A 12565-nucleotide genomic window follows, 5' to 3' on the forward strand; every position below is an offset into this window, starting at 1 on the left:
TTCAACTGACCAGGAAATAAAATTCCTCTTCGCTCAATTGGATAGACCTACAACCAATCAGAGCAACGTAGTATGTGACGTATGTTAAGCAACTCATTGTGAGTTATTTACTAACGCCGGGTTCACACCGGACGCTGAAGCGATGCCGAAGCGATGCTTCAGCGCAGCCCTAAGCCTTAAATAACAGCTGGCTTCCATCCACTCCCATGTTAAAACTTTGAGCGGGTCACACCGGAGGCTGAAACGCCGCGCTGCACCAAGGCGCTGCACCAAGGCTGTCTCGCGCCGTGCAGCAATCGTTTCGGCGTCGAGTGTATTTTTTGCGCTTGACGCGAGTGTATCACGACAGGAAACACCCTGAAAAACGATCTTAAACTATATTGATGACATATTTTATATGATTTAAATGATCAAATATGCATCCCATACTTTGAAGTCCCCTTCTGTTGTCCTGGAGTTTTAATTTGACCAATGACATTATTAAATGTCCCCCTCTGCCCATCCACTACAGCCACACAAGCAGTGATACAGATAAAAAGAGAGAGAGAGGGGGATACGTATTCTCCACATAGGCTTGAGTGGAGAATACGTAACTTACCCCCGACACCCGACATTTAACTGAGCAAACAGCGGAGAAGTTCTTCAACATGGATGACATTAAATTAATAATTGAAGTGGAGAAGTACAGTGAGTTGTATGATCCTCGGAACATGTTGTATAAAGAAAACACCAACAAAAACAAATGTTGGGATGCTGTTGCTTAATGTTGGAGCAACAAGTAAGTATATGCTTTTAATCTACTGGATCAACGGGTGATATTATTAGCGCTGCCCGGTGGTTCAGCATCGCTTCAGTGTCCGGTGTGAACAGCCAAGCGCCGGCGAGATAGGGACTAGCGCGGTGCTTTGGCGTCGCCTCCACGTTCTCTGTTCCTCTTTCAAAATGAATGCGCTGTCGATGTCTTCTAAAACAGACTCAATGGCAGCATCTCGACATCTCAGATCTCCAGCGGCAGGCATGTTTGTTGAAAACGAATTCAACCCAAGGGCACTTTGATGACCGCCTGACAATCTGATTGGCCCGGTCGGGCATAATTTCTCCTCAACGGAGCGACTCCAGACCGAACTTCCCGACCTCAAATGTTGTGGGCGGGGCTAAGTTCGTCTGGCATCCAGGCTAGGTCAGGCCGGTACAACATCCAAGCCACCAGCAACTTCTGTCAAAATCATGACCTCAATATGCATTCAGTACATTACTTTTCATATTTCATTTTCCATCTGGATTAGCACAGCTGGGATGTCAGGGCCTGCTGTGGTGTGTATGGGTGTGTTTGTGTGTGATTGTGTGTGTGTCTGGTGTGTGTCTTGTGTGTGTGTGTGTGTGTGTGTTCTGGTAATCATCACGCGATGGGGACCGTTGACTGTTTACACAGTCACGTCATGGGGACCGGTTGCGCTTTGGGGACCAAAATCCCGGTCCCCATGAGGATAACCCTTTTAAATGACTACTAGAGCTACTCTGAAGGTGCCCGTGAAGTTTTAAGCATTGGCCCATACGACATGTTTTTTGGTGAGTGTGAGTGTGTGAGCATTGCTCATTGGTGGCCCTACTGTTTCTAGTTAGTACTGCACCCACTGCTTCACACACACACATCTTCCAAATATGGTTGGGTGCCACCCACTTCCTTGTCCCCATTAGGAATGATTCAAGCAGCGAGGACATTTTCAGCATCAAGAGGTAGCTATCAACAGTAAAAGAAGATTATTTGCTGGAGAAACTAGCTAAGAAGATAAGAACATGTGCAGAGGAGCAAAAGTAAAGCATAAGGTAAGCACAGTTGTATCTTAAATAATTATAAGCAGTGTTGAATCCTCAAATTGCATGTATTACTTGTACCTAGCTAGCATGATTAATAGCTCTGATTAGCTACAAAGGCTAAGTGTAAGACCTCAAATGTTTTACTGCATTTCTATTACTACTTGCATGCATGATGCATATGTGTAGGAGTTTATGTAAACTGAAGGAGACAATCAAGTCAAGCATTTCTGAGTTTTGAGTCTCATTTTGTTATGATGAACTTAAGATCAATATAAGCCCTGTTATGCTATATTTAGTATGTTTAAGTTAATTAATAGAGAACATTATAGAGCACAGGTTTTGACTATAGTCAGACAATTCAAATTACAGCTGTTCTCATTTTACACAGTACCATTATACAGAATAATTTAAGTCTGACTGTAGCTTCCGCTGAGGGGCTTTAAATTTTAAACAACAGAGGAAGTGTAACCTGGCTGCTCTGGATAACCTCTATTTGGAAGCTGGTTATGAACCGGCCCTTTTAACTTATTTTCTTATTTAACATGGGCAGGTTCATGTGGAAGAGGCAGAGCAGGTTATTAAAGAAACATGGTCAGAGGCATAAATCTGGAATTAAATGATAGAAGATTAAATCTAAAACCTGCAGTTAAGTTAAATTAGCTACAATCACAAATGACAAGTCACTAATATGATAAAATGTCTAGAATAGAAAAGTAGAGCAGTAGGTTATTAACGTCAGGCAAATAAACAGGTAAAAGCTGAGAAATTTTACTGTGAATATTACTTTTTTTGCAGATAGAAAGTTAAAGTGTTTGTACAGCTAAAGCAGGGGAGAGAGAAGTTCTTGTGTGATGAGGTCAATGTAATTGAAAGGTGTATTTGTATTCATAAGGCGGTGGTCTAGTGGCAGAAACTTGGACTGTGGGCAGAGAAGGTCTCTGGTTCGTCTCTGGTTCGACTCCACAGAGAGACAACCAAAGACGAACCTGGATTGATCTGTCCAAAAATCCAAGAGTCTCCCTGCCCTGTCTAGTGCCCCTGAGCAAGGCACCTTACTCCCCCAACATCTGCTCCCCGAGCACCGTACATGGTCGCTCACTGCTCTGTGTGTCCTGCACCAGATGGGTCAAAAGCAGAGATTAAATTTCCCTTCCTTCATGAGTGTGCCTTTGCATGTCTGTGCATGTGTTTGAGACAAATAAATGCATCTTAATCTTAATCTTAATAATATTGAATAGTCTATGGATAATTCTTTCATGGTTTTCATTTAACCCACTTCTGTTCTGTGTTGCCCTGGTAGATAAGAGAAAAGGTCTCAACACTACCAGTTATTATGTGGGAATAACACCACATTTGTTGAATTTAAATGAAGTTAAATAGTGATGCATCTATTTCCCGTATAAAATCACAACAGAAAATAGCTGCTGCTTTGTTTTCCTTCTTACTTTACTCTCTTTAAGTTGCTTTTAAACATGCACTGCAATCTGGATGATACCAAGAGACTATCCAGATGGGGGCAGTTTGTAAAAACGCAAACGCTCCAGATAATCCAGAGTTTCTTCTGTCACCCCCCCAGTAAAAACTCTGCAGATTGTCCGAATAAGCCATTGAGAAAATACAGTAGGAGATTATCCGGAGGATTCAGAGCCGGCGAGTAGGCAAATTCATAGTGTTTTTAACAGCTCACACACGTGAGACTGGGATAATAAAAATATCTCAGCATGAAAAATCTCCCTGTTGACTCTTTGTTGATAATGAGGACATATTCAAATGCTTGTAACATTGGTGTAAATGCAAAACTAAATACAATTACATTCTTTTGCCATCATCTTTGATGTGCTGTAAAAAAAAATACTATGCTCTCTGATACTGAATTTATCATCATGTCATGCCTCTGGCTTGCTCTACCCAGGCGCCTCCTCCTGTCTGAATTCTCCTGCTGTGTTCTTTATATGTGAAAGCCAAACTCCTTCATAATTATTCAGACATAATCATCTCTCATTTAAGGTGTTTTCAGGCATGACCTGCAGGTAAAATCTAAAGAATTGGCTTTAGATTTGACCCGGTTTAGCTTTCACACATGCACAAGACAGATATACGGTGCATATATGTTTGTAGATGTGTATAGTTTATGCAACAACGCACAGGAGTATGCATCATCCTGTAGGCAGGAACGTTACTCATGACAGAGAGTGAAGGAGAATGTTTCTGTAGTTGAATTTTGCAAGAAAAACAATCCTCATGAGGTTTTAGGAAACAACAACAATTTGTAGTACCACAAAATCTTACTAAGCAAACAAATCAAACAATAATTTTAAAGTAAACTCATTTGTTTTAATCTTTTCCTTCAGAAATGCCACCACGGATCAGCAATTCAACATGATACACATCTGCAAATTAGAGGTCCAGTATATTTATGCAGCAAAAGGTAAGGTGGTATCTGCTGTAAATAATCAATAAATAATTATCATTTAAAATCAAAAGAAAAGCTCCAGAGTACATTTAATAGGGACTAGAATGCTGCAGTGGTCAGTTTTGGTTTGTTTTGTAGTATATATTAGCATAAACTCATTGTCAAGGAATAGAATTAATGGATCCTCCTGTTTTATTGAAAATGTTTTTATTGTTTGCAGGATGTGGTATATTTGCAAAGGGTACAACTTTGTTATATATAGGGGGGAGGTCTAGAGGCGGTGGTCTATCGGCAGAAACTTGGACTATGGGCAGAGAAGGTTTCTGGTTCGTCTCTGGTTCGTCTTTGGTTCGACTCCACGGAGAAACAACAAAAGATGAACCTGGATTGATCTGTCCAAAAATCCAAGAGTTTCCCTACCCTGTCTAGTGCCCCTGAGAAAGGCACCTTACTCCCCCAACATCTGCTCCCCGAGCGCCGTACATGGTCGCTCACTGCTCTGTGTATCCTGCACCAGATGGGTCAAAAGCAGAGATTAAATTTCCCTACCTGCATGAGTGTGCCTTTGCATGTCTGTGCATGTGTTTGGGACTAATAAATGCATCTTAATCTGCATCTGCATTTTAAGGATATAATAAGTGATGCAGAATCCCAGAGAAGGAGAAAACTTTACCACCCCTGATGTGCTGCATTCATGTTTGCCTTCAAGTGAACTTAAGAATTCCTAAACTACACTCCATATACTATTTTAAGTTATACTAAGTGGGGCTCTGGTTTTATTGTGATATATTGTGACATTTGTATTTTTTCTTTTTCAATTTTTCCAATTTCTCAAGTATTGATGCCTTCAGAGAAGATGGCTCAATTGGGTGACAAGTTAATGATGAACACAGACGTCCTTACTCCAAAATGAAAAAAATTGGTGTTAATGGAGAACCCCACCTTTGTTTATTTGCCCTGGATGACATCAAAGAAGGAGAAGAAATCGCCTATAACTATAGAGGTGAAGACTGCCCATGGCAAACACAGGTATGTAGCACAGAACACAGCAAATACAATGAGTCAAGTATCACAACAAATAGTAGAATGAGAAATATGTGGACCTAATTTGGCTGTATTAATATTGTTATAACCATGTACACGTTACATATACAAAAAATACCAGGATTGCCTATCACAACCTGCTTTAAGCTGCTATGTATGAGCGACCACTTAGTGTAGTGAAAATAACAGGAACATGAAATAACAAACAGGAATCTAATTTACAAAAGTTTTAAGAAGCTATTGAAGGTCAGTTTAGATCATTATAGATATTATGTTACTGAACTGAATGATCCTCTATTAACACTGCATCCTAGCAGGGTTGTCTACAAACCTCTGCAAGCAGCCTGAAGCTCTGATTTTGATTTATATGTGAAATAGTGCAGAGTGTCCAAACTTTTCAACTTCCATTGGATGAATGGAAAAGTCATTGATTCACCTGCATTAGCATAGATGATATTAGGATATTATAGGTTTGTCACTTTAGTGAATGCAAACAATAGCATTGGTTCATTAGAGATCTCAATAATGTTTTTACAATGACATACCCAGCAAAACCTTTTGTCGCTTGTGTTTACATCAAAGACTACTGATGTCGTTGCAGGTTTTTGCGATGACCACTGGTTATGTAACAGCTCTTGGAGGGCTGTCCCAATTAGATGGGGAAGATTTCAACCTCTGTTTCAAGGGGAAAGAATACCCTCGAAAACAAGGGGTAGGGTTAGGGTAATGGGTTTGGGCATAATTAAAAAGCATTGAAATGCTATCACTTTATATGTTAAAGAATCAGGGTCATTTGCCAAATGTATCCAGTCCTGCTTATGACATGGATGTAATCTCAAAACTTTATCTGAATAGAAATATTAGAATATAATATAAGTAAATCTTGGGAACGTTTTACTTTTGTTTACAGACGACCAGCATCACTGTTAACACCATGGAGGAGGATGATTCAGATCCTGTCCACTCAGAGAGTCTGATGGCTTGTGCCTTTGGGCCAAAGACACCACCTGAAGAGGTAAATTCATGTCCATCACTGTTTTATCATTATATGATCACTCTTTGTTCCGAGTTTGTGTAGAAACTGTGTGTGAACAATTAGGTAAAACTTGTACACACAAGGAAATGCAATGTTTTGTGTAAAATGTCCCCACAAAGCATGTGTTAAGTTGTGTGAACGAGAAAGAGCTTCGCTGGTCAGAAGAAGAAACTGTTTCAGAAAAATTTGATAAAACTGGTCCCCACAATGAACTATAATGTAGTGTGCAAAATGTCCCCACAAAGCATGTGTTAAGTTGTGTGAACGAGAAAGAGCTTCGCTGGTCAGAAGAAGAAACTGTTTCAGAAAAATTTGATAAAACTGGTCCCCACAATGAACTATAATGTAGTGTGCAAAATGTCCCCACAAAGCATGTGTTAAGTTGTGTGAATGAGAAATAACTTTACCGTACAGAAGTTATGTAAATTGGTAAACAATGACATTTCAAGTATGGCATCTTGAAGGTTAGTGGTAGAGGTATATTCATGGTCGATTTCAAACTTCACAGTATTTTCTTTCTTGATAAATTCTCACTCTACATTTTGGAGTCACGTGGTCCCCACAACACACCTTCTGACAGTGTGCAAGTAGTAACTGTTTTTGAAAAGTTAGATAAAACTGGTCCCCACAATGAACTATAATGTTGTGTGTAAAATGTCCCCACAAAGCATGTGTTAAGTTGTGTGAACGAGAAAGAGCTTCGCTGGTCAGAAGAAGAAACTGTTTCAGAAAAATTTGATAAAACTGGTCCCCACAATGAACTATAATGTAGTGTGCAAAATGTCCCCACAAAGCATGTGTTAAGTTGTGTGAATGAGAAATAACTTTACCGTACAGAAGTTATGTAAATTGGTAAACAATGACATTTCAAGTATGGCATCTTGAAGGTTAGTGGTAGAGGTATATTCATGGTCGATTTCAAACTTCACAGTATTTTCTTTCTTGATAAATTCTCACTCTACATTTTGGAGTCACGTGGTCCCCACAACACACCTTCTGACAGTGTGCAAGTAGTAACTGTTTTTGAAAAGTTAGATAAAACTGGTCCCCACAATGAACTATAATGTTGTGTGTAAAATGTCCCCACAAAGCATGTGTTAAGTTGTGTGAACGAGAAAGAGCTTCGCTGGTTAGAAGAAGAAACTGTTTTTGAAAAGTTAGATAAAACTGGTCCCCACAATGAACTATGATGTTGTGTGTAAAATGTCCCCACAAAGCATGTGTTAAGTTGTGTGAATGAGAATAGCTTTACTGGTCAGAAGTTATGTAAATTGGTTATACAATGACATTTCAAGTATGGCATCTTGAAGGTTAGTGGTAGAGGTATATTCATGGTCGATTTCAAACTTCACAGTATTTTCTTTCTTGATAAATTATCACACTACATTTTGTATTCACGTGGTCCCCACAACACACCTTCTGACAGTGTGCAAGTAGTAACTGTTTTTGAAAAGTTAGATAAAACTGGTCCCCACAATGAACTATAATGTTGTGTGTAAAATGTCCCCACAAAGCATGTGTTAAGTTGTGTGAATGAGAAAGAGCTTCGCTGGTTAGAAGAAGAAACTGTTTTTGAAAAGTTAGATAAAACTGGTCCCCACAATGAACTATAATGTTGTGTGTAAAATGTCCCCACAAAGCATGTGTTAAGTTGTGTGAATGAGAAATAGCTTTACTGGTCAGAAGTTATGTAAATTGGTTATACAATGACATTTCAAGTATGGCATCTTGAAGGTTAGTGGTAGAGGTATATTCATGGTCGATTTCAAACTTCACAGTATTTTCTTTCTTGATAAATTATCACACTACATTTTGTATTCACGTGGTCCCCACAACACACCTTCTGACAGTGTGCAAGTAGTAACTGTTTTTGAAAAGTTAGATAAAACTGGTCCCCACAATGAACTATAATGTTGTGTGTAAAATGTCCCCACAAAGCATGTGTTAAGTTGTGTGAACGAGAAAGAGCTTCGCTGGTTAGAAGAAGAAACTGTTTTTGAAAAGTTAGATAAAACTGGTCCCCACAATGAACTATAATGTTGTGTGTAAAATGTCCCCACAAAGCATGTGTTAAGTTGTGTGAATGAGAAATAGCTTTACTGGTCAGAAGTTATGTAAATTGGTTATACAATGACATTTCAAGTATGGCATCTTGAAGGTTAGTGGTAGAGGTATATTCATGGTCGATTTCAAACTTCACAGTATTTTCTTTCTTGATAAATTATCACACTACATTTTGTATTCACGTGGTCCCCACAACACACCTTCTGACAGTGTGCAAGTAGTAACTGTTTTTGAAAAGTTAGATAAAACTGGTCCCCACAATGAACTATAATGTTGTGTGTAAAATGTCCCCACAAAGCATGTGTTAAGTTGTGTGAATGAGAAATAGCTTTACTGGTCAGAAGTTATGTAAATTGGTTATACAATGACATTTCAAGTATGGCATCTTGAAGGTTAGTGGTAGAGGTATATTCATGGTCGATTTCAAACTTCACAGTATTTTCTTTCTTGATAAATTATCACACTACATTTTGTATTCACGTGGTCCCCACAACACACCTTCTGACAGTGTGCAAGTAGTAACTGTTTTTGAAAAGTTAGATAAAACTGGTCCCCACAATGAACTATAATGTTGTGTGTAAAATGTCCCCACAAAGCATGTGTTAAGTTGTGTGAATGAGAAATAGCTTTACTGGTCAGAAGTTATGTAAATTGGTATACAATGACATTTCAAGTATGGCATCTTGAAGGTTAGTGGTAGAGGTATATTCATGGTCGATTTCAAACTTCACAGTATTTTTTTTCTTGATAAACTATCACTCTACATTTTGTATTCACGTGGTCCCCACAACACACCTTCTGACAGTGTGCAAGTAGTAACTGTTTTTAAAAAGTTAGATAAAACTGGTCCCCACAATGAACTATAATGTTGTGTGTAAAATGTCCCCACAAAGCATGTGTTAAGTTGTGTGAATGAGAAATAGCTTTACTGGTCAGAAGTTATGTAAATTGGTATACAATGACATTTCAAGTATGGCATCTTGAAGGTTAGTGGTAGAGGTATATTCATGGTCGATTTCAAACTTCACAGTATTTTTTTTCTTGATAAACTATCACTCTACATTTTGTATTCACGTGGTCCCCACAACACACCTTCTGACAGTGTGCAAGTAGTAACTGTTTTTAAAAAGTTAGATAAAACTGGTCCCCATGATGAACTCTAATGTTGTGTCTAAAATGTGTGAAACATGTTTTTTCTAGATTGTGAATTCAGAATTAGTTTAGCAGAGCAGACACAACTTTGATCTCAAAAATTCTTATATGCACTTTTACTAAATTATTTATTGCATATGTGCCTTTATTTTCAGATTATAGACTTCAAAAAATGAAACTGAGACTTTTGTACCAAAATTAAGACGGCCTACAATAACTTTCAGTTGCACTTCAATTTTTCAAGTTGCTGCAATTCGATAGTCTTTTTTTTTTCAGAACAGTCAAAATATTCTGCTTATTATAATATAAACTGCTAAAATAATCAAATTATGACACAAAACTTGCAAAACAGCACAAAGAATAATTTCTCATCTACCTGTTACAGCTCTACATAATTATAATCTTTTCATTAATTTTTTTAGATGAAAGACACAGATCTGGAAGATTCTGAACTATTTGATTCGTCATGAGAGAGTGCAGATGATCACGTACCAGATACCATCTCCGAAAGTGACAGTGACAGTGATGCTTCAGTTCAACTAAACTTTAAGAACACTTTTCTGCCTCTTATTGATCCTGATAGCTCAATGGGCCCCACTGTCTGCGATTATACAACACCAGACAACATGATTTTGGATGGTCAAAACATTACACCTGAAGCCCCCAGAGCAGTAGAAGAACCCCGGTCAAGTCAGACTATAAAGGACATCGTTAGATAGCAGTCATAAAAAAAAGGCCAGATCAGAGACTGTTGTCAGTGTTGCCAACTTAAGATGTTGCCACCAATACTTTGTCATTTCAGACCTTTGCCGCATAACTGTTGCTGCCCCCATTTAATGTAGTTTTATCTGTATATTCATGCCTGCAATAATCAGATAAAGGGTTGTTTGGCTGATTCTAGAGTCTATTAGGTGCTTAAAGTAGGACTCATAACAGTTACAGTTTTAATAGTATAAACATACAAACAACAACTAGTCCCTATACCAAACACCTGTCCTACGTCCTCACAATTCCATAGTTAGTTAGATTAATGAGTGAATCAGTACATTGTATTTATTTATCCAACAGATCCAACATTTTATAAATACAGTTTTTTTCTTCATGACAATTTTGAGAAATTTATGTCAGTGAATGTGAGTCCATGTCATTGATCAGAATGAACAGTTTATTTGTTAATATAACACAGCATGTTCAGCTTATAAGAAAATGGCATCAAAATCCTCTTTCCCACTGACAATTTCAGTCAGAATGCACATATCAGTGTTTTCTTGGCAGAGTAATTGTATATTTTAGTTTTCTTATACTGTAGAAGTTAGTTTATACTTTATAGAACTTGTAACTTTGGATTATAACTCTTACACACTTTGGAGTCCTTGTATTTACAAATGTGTTTTTCCGACCACTTAAAGGTACAACTGCCCAAAAGAAGAAAACACCCTGGAAGGAGACAGACGTGAAGGCAGTGGAAAGGCACATGAATCGATTCATCACATCTTGTATTGCTCCAGCAAAGTTTGACTGTGAGAAGTGTTTAAGGGCTGATCCAGAAGCTCTTAAGGACCGGAGCTGGCAGAATGTGAAATTCTACATATATAACCGCATTACAGCCAACAAGAGGAAATTAAGTAAATAATGGGAAGATTACCACCAGTAAGCGGTTGCTATGTGGTTGTCTGAAATTAAAAATATCTTACAAATTTGACTGAATAAGAATTATTCTTTGTAGGGATATAGATAGCCCGTCACTGTTTGATAAGTTTATATTCACTTCAACCACATTACACTAATAGTCCTATCAAATTCTGCTTCATTGTAAGGCGTAGTTCATGAACAGCAAGATTTTCTGTACAAAGTGATGTTTGCATCCCTATCACCATTTACAGGTATCATGTTATATCTCTACATTTTCTATCAACAACTTTTGTTCTTTTTTGCTAGACTTTATTAGTTTTAAACAAACAGCTCTAACAAATGTAATAATGGAAGGACTTACGGTATCAGTAATAATGTATATAAAAATGCTTTTTGAAGCATGGTCCCCATTAGTCTTATAACAAGTTGTGTGAGTCATGCAAATGATATGTAAATGAGGTCCCCATCAGCCATACCTACCCGTTTTTTCTAAGGTCCCCATTTTGCACAGTCAAAACACTACTTCATGAATTTAGATATTTTAAGGTGTGTATGTACTAACTGATTTTTTCTTAGTGTCCCTGATTTTTTTCATACTTCCACAACCTCTAGAAAGGGTGGTCCCCACAGGTTATGATAAAAAGTGCACGCCCCGCAAACCATGGAAACCAGTATGTGTGTGTGTGTGTGTGTGTGTGTGTGTGTGTGTGTGTGTGTGTGTGTGTGTGTGTGTGTGTGAGAGACACTGCGCATGGAAAATCAAGTTTTCGGTCAGTTATTAAGATGATCAAATTTGTGTTATGTTATAGTTCTCTAAGTAAGGATCGCCCATAAACTCTCTTCTAAAAATATCTATTGCGTGATTGAACTCGATAGAGGCCAAACCATGTCTGGAGGTGGTCACAGATTAATAATGACCTCACTGAACATAAGTGTAAATGTGATTTTATTGTCATTCTAAATGGAAGGAAATGATAAACACACAACTGTTTCTAACTAGTGATGTAACAGCAACTAGGCAGCATTTGGCAAACTTAAAGCAGACTTTCGCTCAAAGTGGCCTCTGTCTAACAGCTATACCATTTAGACCTGATTGATTGCAGGTTCTTCCATCTCTCCAGAGAACATACGAAGGCTTACTCCTTAGTTCTGGTTCACATCCTTGACCTAGGCCCGTTCTTGCCTGGTTACTCAGTTTCAACAGATGGCCAATTCTGTAGGAGGAGTCATTGTATTTCCAAACTTCTTCAACCTCACTATCACTACCACTGTCCTGAACTGTGTTTCTTCACAATCTTCCATCTGAAAAGCAATACCAATACTGACTCCGGTCTTATATTTTTCCACGCTGGAGGTGGTTTCTTCTGTGGAGGAAATTCTGGAGTGTCACTTTCACCTGAACACTT

At 38.3% G+C, this 12565-nt stretch overlaps 1 long non-coding RNA gene across 2 annotated transcripts; it reads left to right on the plus strand.

Annotated features, from left to right (window-relative positions):
* Nucleotides 1-1376: 1376 nt before the first annotated feature.
* LOC133972901 (uncharacterized) lies at nucleotides 1377-11229 on the plus strand. 2 transcript variants are annotated; one of them, XR_009924497.1, is made up of 6 exons: nucleotides 1377-1569; nucleotides 1699-1827; nucleotides 4170-4246; nucleotides 5068-5260; nucleotides 6186-6290; nucleotides 10937-11229. It is a non-coding gene; the product is annotated as an uncharacterized LOC133972901 (long non-coding RNA). The 2 variants fall into 2 exon arrangements; XR_009924496.1 differs by having other exon boundaries at nucleotides 1377-1827.
* The last annotated feature ends 1336 nt before the right edge of the window (nucleotides 11230-12565 follow it).

The sequence above is a fragment of the Platichthys flesus genome, chromosome 17 (genome assembly GCF_949316205.1).
Source record: "Platichthys flesus chromosome 17, fPlaFle2.1, whole genome shotgun sequence".
Classification (NCBI taxonomy): domain Eukaryota; kingdom Metazoa; phylum Chordata; class Actinopteri; order Pleuronectiformes; family Pleuronectidae; genus Platichthys; species Platichthys flesus.